General features: G+C 37.9%; 1 protein-coding gene across 4 annotated transcripts in view; it reads left to right on the top strand.

Annotated features, from left to right (window-relative positions):
• RSPO2 (R-spondin 2) overlaps window positions 1-14,554 on the top strand; it is a 198,494-nt gene that overhangs the window by 134,518 nt on the left and 49,422 nt on the right. The gene's annotated exons all lie outside the window — the stretch shown is intronic.

The raw sequence follows: 14,554 nt of genomic DNA, 5'->3' as shown, positions 1-14,554 counted from the left end.
TCAAAGTAGAAGAGTGAAAAAGAAAGTTGTGTTTGGAAAACTGCTCTGTAAAAGAATCATAACTTTTGTTTGCCTTCTTTCTTTCTGTGGGTGCATAGCTTTTCAGCTTTATGACCATAGCCCAGAAAGAGAATATATAACTGCTTAAAACAGGTTTATATCCGTGTTATGCTGCCTCATAGAGAATGTCTATGATCCATGGAGAAAGACAAAACTTTCAAGACTTGAAGACTCCAGTCGGCCTTTGAGAACTATTAGATCCAGATTCAGAAGCTACTATTAGGAAAGCAGCTTTTCCTCTTGAATTAGTTTTGCTTTTCCTTACTGGATCTTTGAAACAAAGTTTTTGTAGGTCTGCTTTTCACTAACAAGGATGGTTTTGTTCACTTAAACTAGGTATTTTTCAGTCAAAATATAAGAAAATGTTTTCTTACAAAACTAATAAGCCACTTCTTGGATAGCTGAGAGCATTTAACCTGCAACCTTCTCCCTAAAAACAAACCTGATGTATTCAGGTATTGGAAATAAAGACTTTCTTTGTTGTATATTGTTTATATAACTAGCCCCTCCCCCATTCCTCTTCCAGCAGTGTGGTCCCCCAATTGTGGTTTACATTAATAGCAAAAATTAAACTGAAAATGCTCCTATAACAAACATGCTCATGTGTAACAAGAGGCAACACATTTCCCTCCCCTCCAAAACTCTTTATTTTGACCTAGCCATAGTCTGGCTTGAGAATTTTCTAGATAACAGCTAGATGGTTAACCATAATATTTATGCATTTGTATTTTTATGTTATCAACAACAACATACTGTCTTAGTTGAATACAACTTGATACTGTCAGCAATTTAAGTTACGCCAAAACAAATGCTTATGTATCATCTGCTAATATTCTCTTTTTGACAAACGAGTAACAGACTGATTTAATTCTTACTGAAGTTCTACCAAGTTTTACTTATTAGGAAAGACTAGCTATAGCTCTAATTCTTATGTTTACATTTTCAGTTTAATAAAATCAATTTTATATAACCTTTAAATAGGTTTTCAAAGTTATATCTTTTTTACTATTTTATTGAAAGGAAACTAAATATAATTGTTGAGAGAAATGGCAAATTATTCTGTAATAAGGTAACTTATATTTACAAATGTAGGAAATGAAAACTACAAAATTAGCTTTGTAATTTGAGCACCAATTGATAAAAATTGGCGTAACTTCCAGGGGAGTATCCTACCTTGCCTCAGGTGAGAGAGAGAAAAGTTCCTTTCTTCAATAGGTCATGGCGACTAGTGGAAGAATGGAGAAGAAAGCCACTTTATCCCTTTTTACATCTTGATTTGATTTCAGTGATCTGCTTTGACAAACCATGCAAAAATGTAAGTCGTAATCAGGTTGGGAATACAGGCATTTTTAAGATCTTTGCAACATATGTATGGATTTTTCTCCTGTTGAAGCCAATCTTAACCTGATTGCACACAAACGCAGCCTTAAACTCCTTCACACTAAAGCAGCAGCACATTAAAATCAGCTGCTTCTGATTACTGAAAGGCATAAGTTAGAGGTCAGTGTAATGCTATAGTCATCACTATGCATATAAGATATTACATTGAAAACTATTAAATATGAAAACATAAATGGCTTTAAGAGTTTTTTTTTTAAAAACAGTGTAATGCTTAGCCTAGTTTTTCCTTAACTGTTATATGCTTATTTGCTTTCTTTTTTAAAAAAAATCAAATATCTGGAAATACCTTTAGTAGATCAATTTACACTTGAAATAGTCTTCATTCCCAAACTTTTCCTTTAGATCAGTTGTCTTGTTTTTTCATTTTTGATAGCATAACCTGTAAGGTTTCTTGGGCTTTTCCAACAATCATTCTTCAGGGTCCTGGCCTGGAGTTATCTGAGTCCCTACATCGTGTCAACTTGCTAATTCAGTGAGCCCTGACAAGTCACTTAACCTCTCTTGGCCTCCATTTCCTCACGTGTAAAATTGAGGATTTAGGGGGGATAGGTGATCTCTGAGGTCCTATTCTGTTCTAAAATCTGATGATTCTAGGATTAATTGCCAAAAGATGCAGGCAAGTTCTGTGGCTGTCATATGAAGGTGAGGAAGAGACTTCGAAGGCCAGGAGCGTAGTTTCACAATGAAGGATCTGAACACTTTCCCAGTGGCTGCCCCCTGCATTTGCTAAGCCTTCCACATCCAGCAGCTTTCAGCTTCCTATTTCAGGGAGGACTCTGCTTGGTCCTTCAAGGACTAACCAAGATTCTTTTTAAATCTGTACATGACCTGTGACTTAGCTACCAATATAGCAGACTGATTTATGGAGAATGACAGAAAAGAAAGGGGTGCATAAAAGACCATGGGAAAAGGAGAGGCCAGGCGCAACGGCTCACATCTGTAATCCCAGCATTTTGGGAGGCCAAGGCAGGAAGATCAAGAGGTCAAGAGATTGAGACCATCCTGGCCAACATGGTGAAACTCCGCCTCTACTAAAAATACAAAAATTAGCTGGGCATGGTGGTGGGTACTTGTAGTCCCAGCTACTCAGGAGGCTGAGGCAGGAGAGTGGCTTGAACCCAGGAGGTGGAAGTTGCATTGAGCCAAGATCGCGCCACTGCACTCCAGCCTGGTGACAGAGCAAGACTCCATCACAAAAAAAAAAAAAAAAAAAAAGATGGACAATGAGAGGAAAAAATATTGAACACTGAGTATAGGAAACAAGTGAAAAAAAGAGTGAATGACTTGAAGATGAAAGCTGTACCCATTGCAGATATAACTGTCTCCACTCCCTTTGCCCTCTCCCTGAGTATACTATTTAATAAAATCATGTTGGGACCAATTTATGAATATATAACCTCAAGCTTTAAGTGGAAAGAATTTCAAGTCTGGGCCATGTTGTACACTAGGGAATATCTTAATACAAAAGTATAAACATGCTTTTTGTCATATATTTAAATGACACATGGAAGAACAAATTTGTGGTTGCTAAAGTATTATGTTGGAGGATGCTCATGTACAGGACAAAATGTCATCTGTAGGTGGCTGTGGTTTCTGTTCTTTCACAGGAGGATTGACCAACATCATGATCTCAATCTGAAATATTCTGTCCTATCTGTATGGGACTCCCTGCTTTCTTTGTCAAGCCCCATCACAACTCATTTTGTTAATTTATTTCATCAGATATTTGTTGAGCACTGCTATGTGCCAATCATAGGTCTAGGCATGGGATTGCTCAAAGAGTCCTTAGAGAGCTTTTTCTAGCAGGAATAGCTGCAATAAACAAGTGGGTGATGGTATATAATCTCATATGGAGACAAGGGCTGTGGAGACAAGTAGGACAGGGAGCTAGTGAATGGGACAGGGTATACTATGTTATGTAAAGTGATCAGGAAAATCGAGGAAGTTACATTTGATCAGAGATCTAAATGAAGCATATACTTGGAAGCTTTAAGGGAAATTTTTTTTGGAGCATCCTTGATTCTCCTGCCATGTTTTAGGGAAGAGGAAAGAACTGAGCTCCCTGGAGGCTCTGACTGGTCCAAAGTGATACCTAACAAGTTACTAGTGGTAGAACCGAGAGTAGGACCATCATACTGCTGCTTAGAAAACTTGTTTTCCTGTGCCTTTTCCTTGGTCTTTATGATAAAGACCAAAGATAAAGCCATGGTTGTCCAACATTAAACTTCCCAACTTTTAACCATTTCTCCCTCTATGCAGAAATATCATTTTACTTTTGCTCTACAAATGCTTTTAAACAACCCTGCGATCGCCATCCCTTCCAATTTGCAATCACTGGTGAAACATATCCCAATGGTGATTGCATAAGGGCCAAAGTGTTGAGCCACTGGCTTTGTTTTGATTCAGCTTTCCCTGTGAAGGCCCTACTCTCCTTTAGAGTCATTGGTCCTTGGTTGGTAGTGGGGGGGAAATGTGGCTTCAAGAATGTAGTTGCCATCCCTAATCTTTCAAAGCCAGCCCTCTAGAGGAGATTGCCTTGTGTGGAGCCACATCCAACATTCATCTCTGACCATTGCTCCTTGGCCTACATAGAAGCCCTGGGTAACCTGATCCCCATCTCCACATCAGAAGGCTCTGTGCCCGGCATGTTTTTTTCTTTCTGACACATTTCAACTATCGGACTCTTAAAGTAATTAAGGTGATGCTTTGTCATATGCTGGGATAGCTTTCTGCCTCTTTTGCTCACAGCTGCCTCAACTGACGATAGTGCAGTTTTTAGTAACCACACAGCAGTTCTTTAAACTCCAGTCATATTTTCTTAGTACTGTGCTAAATTTAAGTATGAAATCTGCTACCGTATACTATTTTAATTTTAGGATATTCTTTCTTTCTTCAAAAGTGGTTCTTGGTAGGAAACAAAAGAAAGTATTAGCCACTTAGAACCTTGATCTCTGCAAAAATCTACTTTTAAAAAGGTAGTAGTAGTAAGACTTCTCCAAACCTATGTTTTTTCGTGTGTGTATAAACTGACAGCAAAATGTGGACTACGTATTAGGTAATATAACTAAAGATGGTTGTAGATTGTGACAGATTAACCCCAGAGCAGGAAATAAGCATATTTTTCAATGGGACAGGGTCAAGAAAATATGCAATGGACATATGTTCTTTATTTCTCTACATTTTGTTTACATTTGAGTCACAATTTATGTGGTCTGCTTTATGCATGTCACTCTAAAGGGTAGTTTGGAAGAGAGGAGATGAGAGAGAACCTCCTTTCTTTTAGAGTTTGTCAAGAATGTCGATATTAAAATTTTTATGTGAAGAAGGGAGCATCTAAAAGGAAATTCTTATTGCCTTTCTGTTTGCTATGCTAAAAGTGTTATAATGTCTCTCTGAGAAATTAATGATTTGTGTTAGTCATTTTAAATTAAGCAAGTTATACTATTTTCCAGGTACTCTGGCTACATGGAAGCTAATCATAATGTGTGTGTGCGTGCGTGTGTGTGTGTTTTAAGTGATTATAAACTGGGAGGGTAACCCATAAGTAGCCACTTTGAAAATGTTAATGTATAATTATTAAGTTGGTGTTAAACGAAGATCCACTTGCCTCCAAACATTCCTTTCAGTAGCTAAAATGTCTGAAATTCCTGCTTCAGGGGTCTTAACAGAATCTTAAGAGGAATCCCCTTTCTCTCCCCAGCCCACCCTCACTTTTTAATTTATTTTTACTTGTTTCCTGAAAGTAGGCAGAGGATAACCACTGGCACCTGGTGATGGTGGTGGTAGTTTGTCTTTTCAAGGAATGATTTCTTTCAGATTGACTAATTTTCACATATTGGAGAGTAAGAGTCTGAGGAAATGAGCGGGGCAGAAAAGGGGTCTCCAAATTAGATGCAGTCTTGGGCATAGACATGGACATAGACATAAATATAAGGGGGTGCAAAACACTCAGAACGTGGAGGATGAGGCGGTGGACATGAGACAACTTCTTTTCTCAATTTCATTTTGAGACAATCCGAGTGCCAGCCTTGCTTGCCTTATGGGGCAGGGAGTGAGTGAACTAGTGGAGGAAGACACACCTTTGTGCTGTTCTCTGCAGTTTCCCATCTGGAATCTCTGCCAGCCCTGTTTCAATGTAGTCTGGGGCAGCACGTACTAGTCTCTTTTATGGGTACTTGTAAAAATAATTTCTCAACTACATATGCCACTGAAGACCCAAAGTTCTATGCAGTAAGCTACTCTTATGGTAATATAAAATATGTAAAACAATTTTATAACACTCCAAAATAAAAACAACTTTAATAGGACACACATGGTGTCAGTGGTAGATACTTTTCCCCCTCCATACAGGAGACTCGTTTTTCCCTTTTATAAGATAGGAATGTCTTAACTACAAATGTCCTAATCATTTCTTAGAACAACTTATTCTCAGCTGGGCCTGGTGGCTCACACCTGTAATCCCAGCACTACGGGAGCACAAGGTGGGAAGATCCTGAGGTCAAAAGTTTGAGACCAGCCTGGCCAACATGTGGTGAAACTCTGTACTAAAAATACAAAAATTATCTGGGTGTGGTGGTACATGCCTGTAATCCCAGCTACTTGGGAGGCTGAGGCAGAAGAATCTCTCGAACCCAGGAGGTGGAGGTTGCACTGAGCTGAAATTGTGCCACTGCACTCAGCCTAGGGGACACAGCAAGACTCTTTCTCCAAAAAAAAAAAAAAAAAAAATAATTTATTCTCCCCATCGTTTCATCAGATACTTCTCTGGGATCTTTAAATGGTGTTGATAAAAAGAGCAGTCGGTTTGCTCATTTAGATTTCCTGTAATACTTCTCTAGCTACTAGATTAACCTAGAGCTGTATGTGTAGATATCCTATACTATCAGAAGACAAACGTTTTAGTGAAAAGAACAACAGAATTTTACTAAAATCTCAGCATGATTCATGTCATCATACAGAAGTAGTTAAGATGATAAAATTACTTTGTGTAAGAGAGGTGTCAAACTTTTTTTACCATTAATTACCTAAATTACCATTAATTAACCTAAAAATGTAAAGGCAGTAGTTTTTGCTTTACAACTGACCTGTTGATATGATACTCAGACCTAATGTTGCTTTGTCTTAATATTATCGTCTTGTGTTTGAGGACTTTAGAAACTAGGAGCAAAATAGTTGAGCTTGTCAAGAGATGTTTAATAACTGATGCTGTGTCCATATATCCTGCCCATTACTCAAAGGATTTAGTAAGAACTTAATGTACAACAAATAAGATAACATGGTAAAAAAAAAAAAAAAACAAACCCCAAAATGTAAACTATTAAAACTAGGAATAATTTAAATTAGAATAAGAGCTCAGGCCCGAATAAAAGAAAAAATAGGCTATTTGGATCTATGTTGGTTGAAGTAATTGAGCCAAAAATTTGACTTTAGGTTTGCTACCAGGCAAGGGGAAAAAGTAGACATGGTTCTAGGTTGATTTAAAATAAGTGATTAATTTTAAAATATCAATTTAGTAGCAGCTTTTAGAGGGCAAAATCACATATATATGTATCTACATTTATACACAATAAATATTTACACATGTATGGTACATGTACACACATGCACATATATACCAGTACTTATTCCAATTTCAGACACGTTAAAGTGTGCATGTGTGTTCGGGGAGGTAGTAGGACTTATGGAATTGAGGAAATTCTCACAGAAAAAAGCTCAGTAGGGAGGCAAACGCTAAACACATTTCTGCAGTATTAGACTTCTCAAGTAGGGAATCACATGGTGGACGATGTCGTCACACCACCCACGTCACATACATGCTTCCAAAAGGTAGAAAACAGCTTGGCGTTTATCCTTGGATAAAAGCTGAAGGTGTGATTATGAACTTGACTCAATAGTGGCATGAGTAATACTGATTCAGGACTTTAAAATGTATAAATTTAAAGGGTACAAGTGCAGGTTTGTTGGTGTATTGCATAATGGTGAAGGTTAGGCTTTTAGTGTAACCATCGCCCAAATAATGTACATTGCATTCATTAAGTAATTTCCTATTCCTTAGCCTCCTCTCAACTTCCCAAATTCTGAGTCTCCAGTTTCTATTATTCCATACTCTAAGTCCATGTCTACCTCTTATTTCGCTCCCACTTACAAGTGAGAACATAAGAGTTTTCTGTTTCTGAGATATTTCACTTAGGATAATGGCCTCCAGTTCCATGGAATCAAAATGTTTTGACTTATCAGTTGTTTTTTGCTGTAATCACCCAGTAGGCTATTTTAGTGAATATTGAATGCCTTTGGAACTTCATGGTATCTAGTGAATGCAGGAAATGTGTAGATCTACGTTTATAGCAGTACAATTCGAAATTGTAAAAATGTGGAACCAACCTAGATACCCATCAAAGAGTGGATAAAGAAAATGTGGATATACACCATGGAATACCACTCAGCCATAAAAAAGGAATGAAATAATGGCATTTGCAGCAACCTGGGTGAAGTTAGAGACCATTATTCCAAGTGAGGTCACTCAGAAACAAAAAAACAGATATTGTGTGTTCTCACTTATAAGTAGGAGCTAAGCTATGGGGACACAAAGGAATAAGAATGAAATAATGAACTTTGGGGACTTAGGGGGAAGGGGGTGAGGGATAAAAGACTACATATTGAGTACAGTGTACACTTCTTGGGTGACAGGTGCACCAAAATCTCAGAAATCACCACTAAATAATTTATTCCATGTAACCAAAAACCACCTGTTCCCCAAAAACTATTGGGGAAAAAAAACCTCCCCAGGTGTTTCTAATATGCAATAAAATTTGAACCAAAAAAAAAAAGGTGCAGACCTATTATATTGCAGGGGGCAGTTACTCTTCAAACTTGTCAATAAACGTGTATTTTCTAAATAGATATTCTTTTTTTTTTTTTTTTTTTTTGAGATGGAGTCTCGCTCTGTTGCCCAGGCTGGAGCGCAGTGGTGTGATATCGGCTCACTGCAAGCACTGCCTCCCAGGTACCTGCCATTCTCCTGCCTCAACCTCCTGAGTAGCTGGGACTACAGGCACCCACCACCATGCCTAGCTAATTTTTTTGTATTTTCAGTAGAGGCAGGGTTTCGCTGTGTTAGCCAGGATGGTCTTGATCTCCTGACTCATGATCCACCTGCCTCGGCCTTAAGATATTCTTAAATAAGGTCAGGAGTTGCATATTTAGGTGCAGAATTATTTCTGGTGATTATCTCAAGGCCTGCACTCATATTTTTAGATAACCTTTTGCAATTTTTTGTTGTTTCCTCTCCAAGGCTGGCCTTTGATCATCTTAATCTGTGTCAAAGCTACTTGTTATGAGAGAACCAAGTAGATTTCGAGTAAATGTTTACCGAATTGCATTGACTTTTAAAAAATATGTTACAGGATGCCTTCCAATTTCTCTTTCAACCTACTTCCCCAAGATAATCCAGTGTTGGAGCTGGGATTTAAGCAATCTGTGATTTTTCTATTGCTGTGTCTTTAGGTCCATTGAATCAATTAAGCATCCATTACTTCCTATGTTCTAAAGAAATGAGAAGATTGGGAGGAGAGAGTGATACAAACAAGAGAGTTTATAGCCAGGTTACGGAATAAGAAAATGCACATTAAAGATAAAAGGCAAAGCTTAATTTTTACATTATTGAGTGTCAGGTAAGGATGACATTGTTACAGGCTCTGATACTGTAGAACAAAAGGTATTGTTTTTAGCTGCCATTGCCAGGGAATAGGAATAGTTCCTGAAGAAGATAACTTATATTAGGAGGAGTGGGTAGAAACCATGTTTAAAAAGGGAGATCATTTTAGACAGAACACTGTGAGGAAAGATACACCAGAATGTGCCTCATGCATCCAAGGGAGGTGAGCAAACGAACCTGGCTGAAACGCAGAATTTGTGAATGGCAGTCACAGAAGCTCACAGCAAAAAATATAAGTTGCAGCCTGACTGAAGTGTGTCCATGGAGAAGACAAGGAGTTTGAATTTTACCTTGTACACTGTGGAGAGCCATGAGACATTTGAGTGTGAAGGTGTTTCAGTAGAAAGCTGACTGAAGATGGAAGTGACTGAAATGGTGTTGGTAAGGTGTTAAGAAGAGGATCAAATGTACATCCCTGATTGAGGACAGAGCATTAAACAGAGTCTGAGTCTGATGAGAGAATTAGCAGAGAATACTTAACAGGTTCTGATGTTTACCCATTTTTCTGTTTGCTTTTCTAAAGAGTGGAGGATTTTGCCTTGGCTTGCGGTCCACTGTGGCCCCTGTATCTCTTTTTGCCAACTTTCTAAGCCAGGCCATTCCTTAGTTTGTATTTGTACAGTTTTTTCTTTTTCTTTTTTGAAATCTAGGCACAATTTGCTTTCACCCTAAGTGAACTATATTTGTTTGTAACTACAACTTTCATCTGCCATTTACCAAGATCCTTGGATGTAGTATTTCCTATTTTCTAGCTTGCCATGTTAACCTTCTAATGAGTTTCCTGTACCAGCCAGCTTGGAGTACTCTGAAAATTTAAAGTACACAAATCAAATATTCAGGTCAAGGATGAAAATGTTCCTACAAAGTTCAATTTCAAGTGTATAATCTAACATGGTTTTATCTAACATGCCGCTGACTAGCAAAAGCAGTGTCCTGGAACATTGGGTTGAAAAGGATTCTGAGTTAAATGCTGTGTTCAGGAGAAAACCATGTAGCTAATCAGTTTGCAGTTTGTGGCACGAAGTGGGAAGCGATGTATTTTGTATTCATTCCTCTGAATTCTAATCCCTTGACCTGTTCTGCTTACAACTCTTCCTGCTGCCTTCTCTCCAACCTTACCTACAGCACACACTTGGACATCTTTGACATCTAGCTTTTATTTTTCACCTTCAGTGATGGTGGATGTCTTTGTATGTTGGAAAAAACAGAATCAGGAAATTGAAATGGGGTTTTAAATTTGGTATATGGCCGGTCTTGACTACTTACAGGTTGAATGACAAGTTATTTTATTTCCCAAAGCTTAGTCATGTATGACATGTAATCTCAACAAGATTGTTGAGAGTAGTAAAGGGACATGCATACAAACAGGTGAGTTGTTACTATTCTGTTACATTTTGTTGTAATCCTGTTAATTATACAATATTTTTCACATTTTTCATCTTTCTTATAGCTGGCCTGTTTTTGCCTCTTCACTCTCCTTTAATTTCGGCCTACCTTGTGGCTTCAACTATCATTCAGACATGCACCTTCCTTCTGTGCCCCAGTTCCACAGATTTGTCCATTCGTGGGCACCTTTCCCTAGGTGTCCTGCCAGCATGCACAACTAAGCATAGCTAAAGTGTAACTGTCTTTGCAAAACCTCATTTCTCCTGGGACAGCCCCCCTTTCCAAAGGCATCACTAGTTTTCCAGTTACTCAGGCTTGCAGTCCTATCTTTGAATCTTTTCCTCACATTCAGACAGATTAGGAGTCGAAGCTTTGCCCAACTACCTAAAAATGTATGAACCAGAGAAGTTTACTTAATCTCTCTAAACTTCAGTGTCAGCATCTATGTTACAGGGATAACAGATGCTTGCTTCACAGGGCTGTTATGAGGATTAAAGGATGTCATTCATACTTTGCCTAGCACAGAGTGAAGGATCACAAAGTGTGAGTTCTTTAAATAATGAGCCACCCAGTCTTACATCTCAATGCTCCACACACCTTTATTTTTATTGTCTCTACTCAAAGACTTTTAATTCTCTTTACCTAGAATGTTGCTATAACTTTTGTTAAGCAGAGGAAGCAAATATTAATTTGCATTTCAGCAAACAGATGTGTCAACATATACAAAGGTGAACTTGTTTCACCTCATCTACACTGTAATCTGGGTGGTAAAATTGAAACATTAAATTTTAAAAATGGCAGGAAGAGGCACTGAGCCTCCTGATTAGCATAGGGCCTAGAACAGCGGAAGCCTCAAACGTTGAAAGGAATGAGGGTTGCAGGATGAACAGGGCAGGCTAATGGTGGCTGAGGAGATGAGACTTCAGAATATAGACCTGGAGTATGGGACAATTGAATAAATGAAAAGGAGGGTGAAGGGAAAAGATAAAACTGAGCTAGAATATGAAAATTGGGATGTATACAGCCTAACATTTACTTAAATATGGAGAACCTGTTGAAACAATGCATGTGTTAGGTAGCAAAAGAATAAAAATTGGGGCAAATAATAGAAATAAGGAAAAAGAGGCCGGGCGCGGTGGCTCATGCCTGTAATCCCAGCACTTTGGGAGGCTGAGGCAGGCAGATCACAAGGTCAGGAGATCGAGACCATCCTGGCTAACATGGTGAAACCCCGTCTCTACTAAAAATACAAAAAATTAGCCAGGCGTGGTGGCGGGTGCCTGTAGTCTCAGCTACTCAGGAGGCTGAGGCAGGAGGATGGCGTGAACCTGGGAGGCGGAGCTTGCAGTGAGCCGAGATTGTGCCACTGCACTCCAGCCTGGGTGACAGAGCGAGACTCTGTCTCAAAAAAAAAACAAAACAAACAAACAAAAACAAACAAACAAAAAAAAAACACAAAAAGAATGAACTCAGGAGACAAATCAAAATCTGTAAGAATTGGTTACCAAATTGAGTCTCATAGATTGGCCACTCCAGAAGAATTTGAGATTTACAGAATTCACACAGGGAAGAAAAAGTCATTGCCCATTTGTGATGATTCATTTACAAGGATATTTTTCCTTTGGAAATTTAATTCCTTAAACCATTATATATTAGTAATGCAATCTTAAAGACAGAATGGGGCTTGTAGAAGAGAAGGAAACTCTAGGCCTAGATCCAGAAGTGATAAAACTAGATTTTCTCAGGGTTTGGAGAGAGGCCTGGCAGGTAGGTATCTGAACTCTCATCCTTTGTTGAATAAGGTAGTTCTGTTTTTTTTTTTTTTTTTCTCTTTGACATTTCAGGGATTTTGTATGCATGAGTAAAAAGAGCATGTCTTCCTATAAAAACAGAACTTCAAGATGTGCTCATTTGCATCCCTTCCTTTATAGACTGGAAACTAAAGTGCTGAGAGGTGAAAGAGTGAATTCCCTATGATGATGGTAGATGATAAAGCTTAATTCTTGCTTTGGTGTTAAACCTAGAGCACTTTCTCCCATATGGCTTCTTTGTCTTTCAACCCATAATAATCCCTGAGAATTGCTCAGATGTAATGCAATTAAGATTTTTTTGTGTTATGGTATAGAACAACTGTGGTGATTAAGCTATTATTTTTGCAGTGTTTCCTCTCAAAAGAGCAGTATGAAACTTGGCATGGACTGAATTCAGTAACATGTCTCCTATTTTTGGTGGACTCTGCAAGATTCTATGATAGACCAATAAAAAGTTATCTTTTTAAGTGGCTTACAATCTTTCATTTGGATATACAAATTATATATACTTAAATATAGTATAAGGTGGATAAGCACATGATATGTACCTCAGCAAAACTTATTTTATCTTGAATTGCCCCTATAACATTTTATTCAGCAGTTATTATCTTTCCTTAGTCCTAGGAGAAAATTTTCACAGATTTTCTGCTCGCTTTTTGGTGATACAATCCTATTAGTCATTGATGTAATCTTAATTTAGTTATTAGAATGTCTATTCCAAGATAATAAACCAGAGACTTGAATTATAAGTTTGATTATTACCATAAACTTAGAAAATATACAAAAGACTTTGGCTTATTTGAAGAGTCTATTTTGCAAAATACTGAGTGTTTATACCTCTTTCTTGAAAACTCTAAAAGAAATGAACCTCTAAATAAATGAAATGGTAAAAGCAATTGAGTACTAATCCAGGTAAGATGTGTATTGTGTAGGCTCCCGTCCCCCTCTCCCTCTGTTCTTCTTTTCATCTTACGTCAAAACCTGTGGAAGAAAACCACATGCCTGTGTCTTGCATCTGTGCACAGATTCCTTGTAGTGTTCTTGTCTTTTACATGGTGAGAGTGGTATTGCTAACTTGAGTAATTTAAAGTAATTTCGGCCTCAAATGTCAAGTGTCTGTTGCATTTCAGATCTTCCTCTATTTGGTATAATTGTCAACTCTAAGTGCGCAGATTGACTTAATATAGTCATCAAATATGCTTTGAATTAAGAGTTATTTGGGTTGCTTCTGTAGCTGTGTTTGAAGCAGTGTACTCTGTGTTGCCATTACCAGTTTGCTTCTACTTTATCAGAAACATAAGACCTGGATATCCCAAGAACCGCTACGTGAAATTTCTCCACCAGGCGATGGCACATGAGCATGTCTAGTTGCAAAACTATAACATCATTAGTAGCCTAATTTGAACCATTCCTTTTATAATAGCTTACATTTATTAAGAACTTGCTCAAAGGAGTTCAAGCAAGGGTGGTGACCTCTTAAACACGCAAATTTCAAAGTTTTTTTTAACCATACAGTTCTCAAAATGCTGATATTTTATGTAACTTTCAGTACTTAGTAACATTATTCCACAATCACTATTATGCAGCGAACACATAAAGATTGAAAATTCGAAAATATGCGATCACTTATTTTGTGTGTGTGTGCGTGTGTGTGTATGTGTGTGCGCGCGCACGCGCGCACGCGCGCACGTGCGCATGGTGTGGGGAGGAGAGGGAATTAGTATTTTCAGCACTGCATTTAAGGAAATGTTCAATGTTGGGCTCGGCATTTTGTTTGACAGTTGTCACATTGTTTTCATTGTCTCTCCACTTTTGTTTATTTCCCTGCTGCTTAAGCAGCCTGATGAAATCTCATCAGCTAACTGGGACTGAATTTTGATGAGTGCCAAGTTGCTTTGATGAAATCTACTGTAATCATCTTAAGCCCAACTTTATTTGGCTTTAATGCTGGCATTTTCCATATTGAGAAAATTAGTGCATTTCTCTGCTACTGGAGTTGGAAGCCCAGTAAAAAACAAAGACAGTCAAATAAAAACAGCAACTATAATTTAAGTTCATTTTATACCTTTGAATGCATGGACAAGCTAGCTTTGAAACAACCTTTTTTTTTTTATGTTTTAGCATCTGTTCCTTTTAACAACAACAATAAAATCAGGATTAGTTATTAGCCAAAAGTATCTTC

This window comes from Pongo abelii, chromosome 7 (genome assembly GCF_028885655.2).
Source record: "Pongo abelii isolate AG06213 chromosome 7, NHGRI_mPonAbe1-v2.0_pri, whole genome shotgun sequence".
Taxonomy (NCBI): Eukaryota; Metazoa; Chordata; class Mammalia; order Primates; family Hominidae; genus Pongo; species Pongo abelii.
Note: the sequence above shows the minus strand (reverse complement) of the source record. Positions and strands in the feature narration are given on the sequence as shown.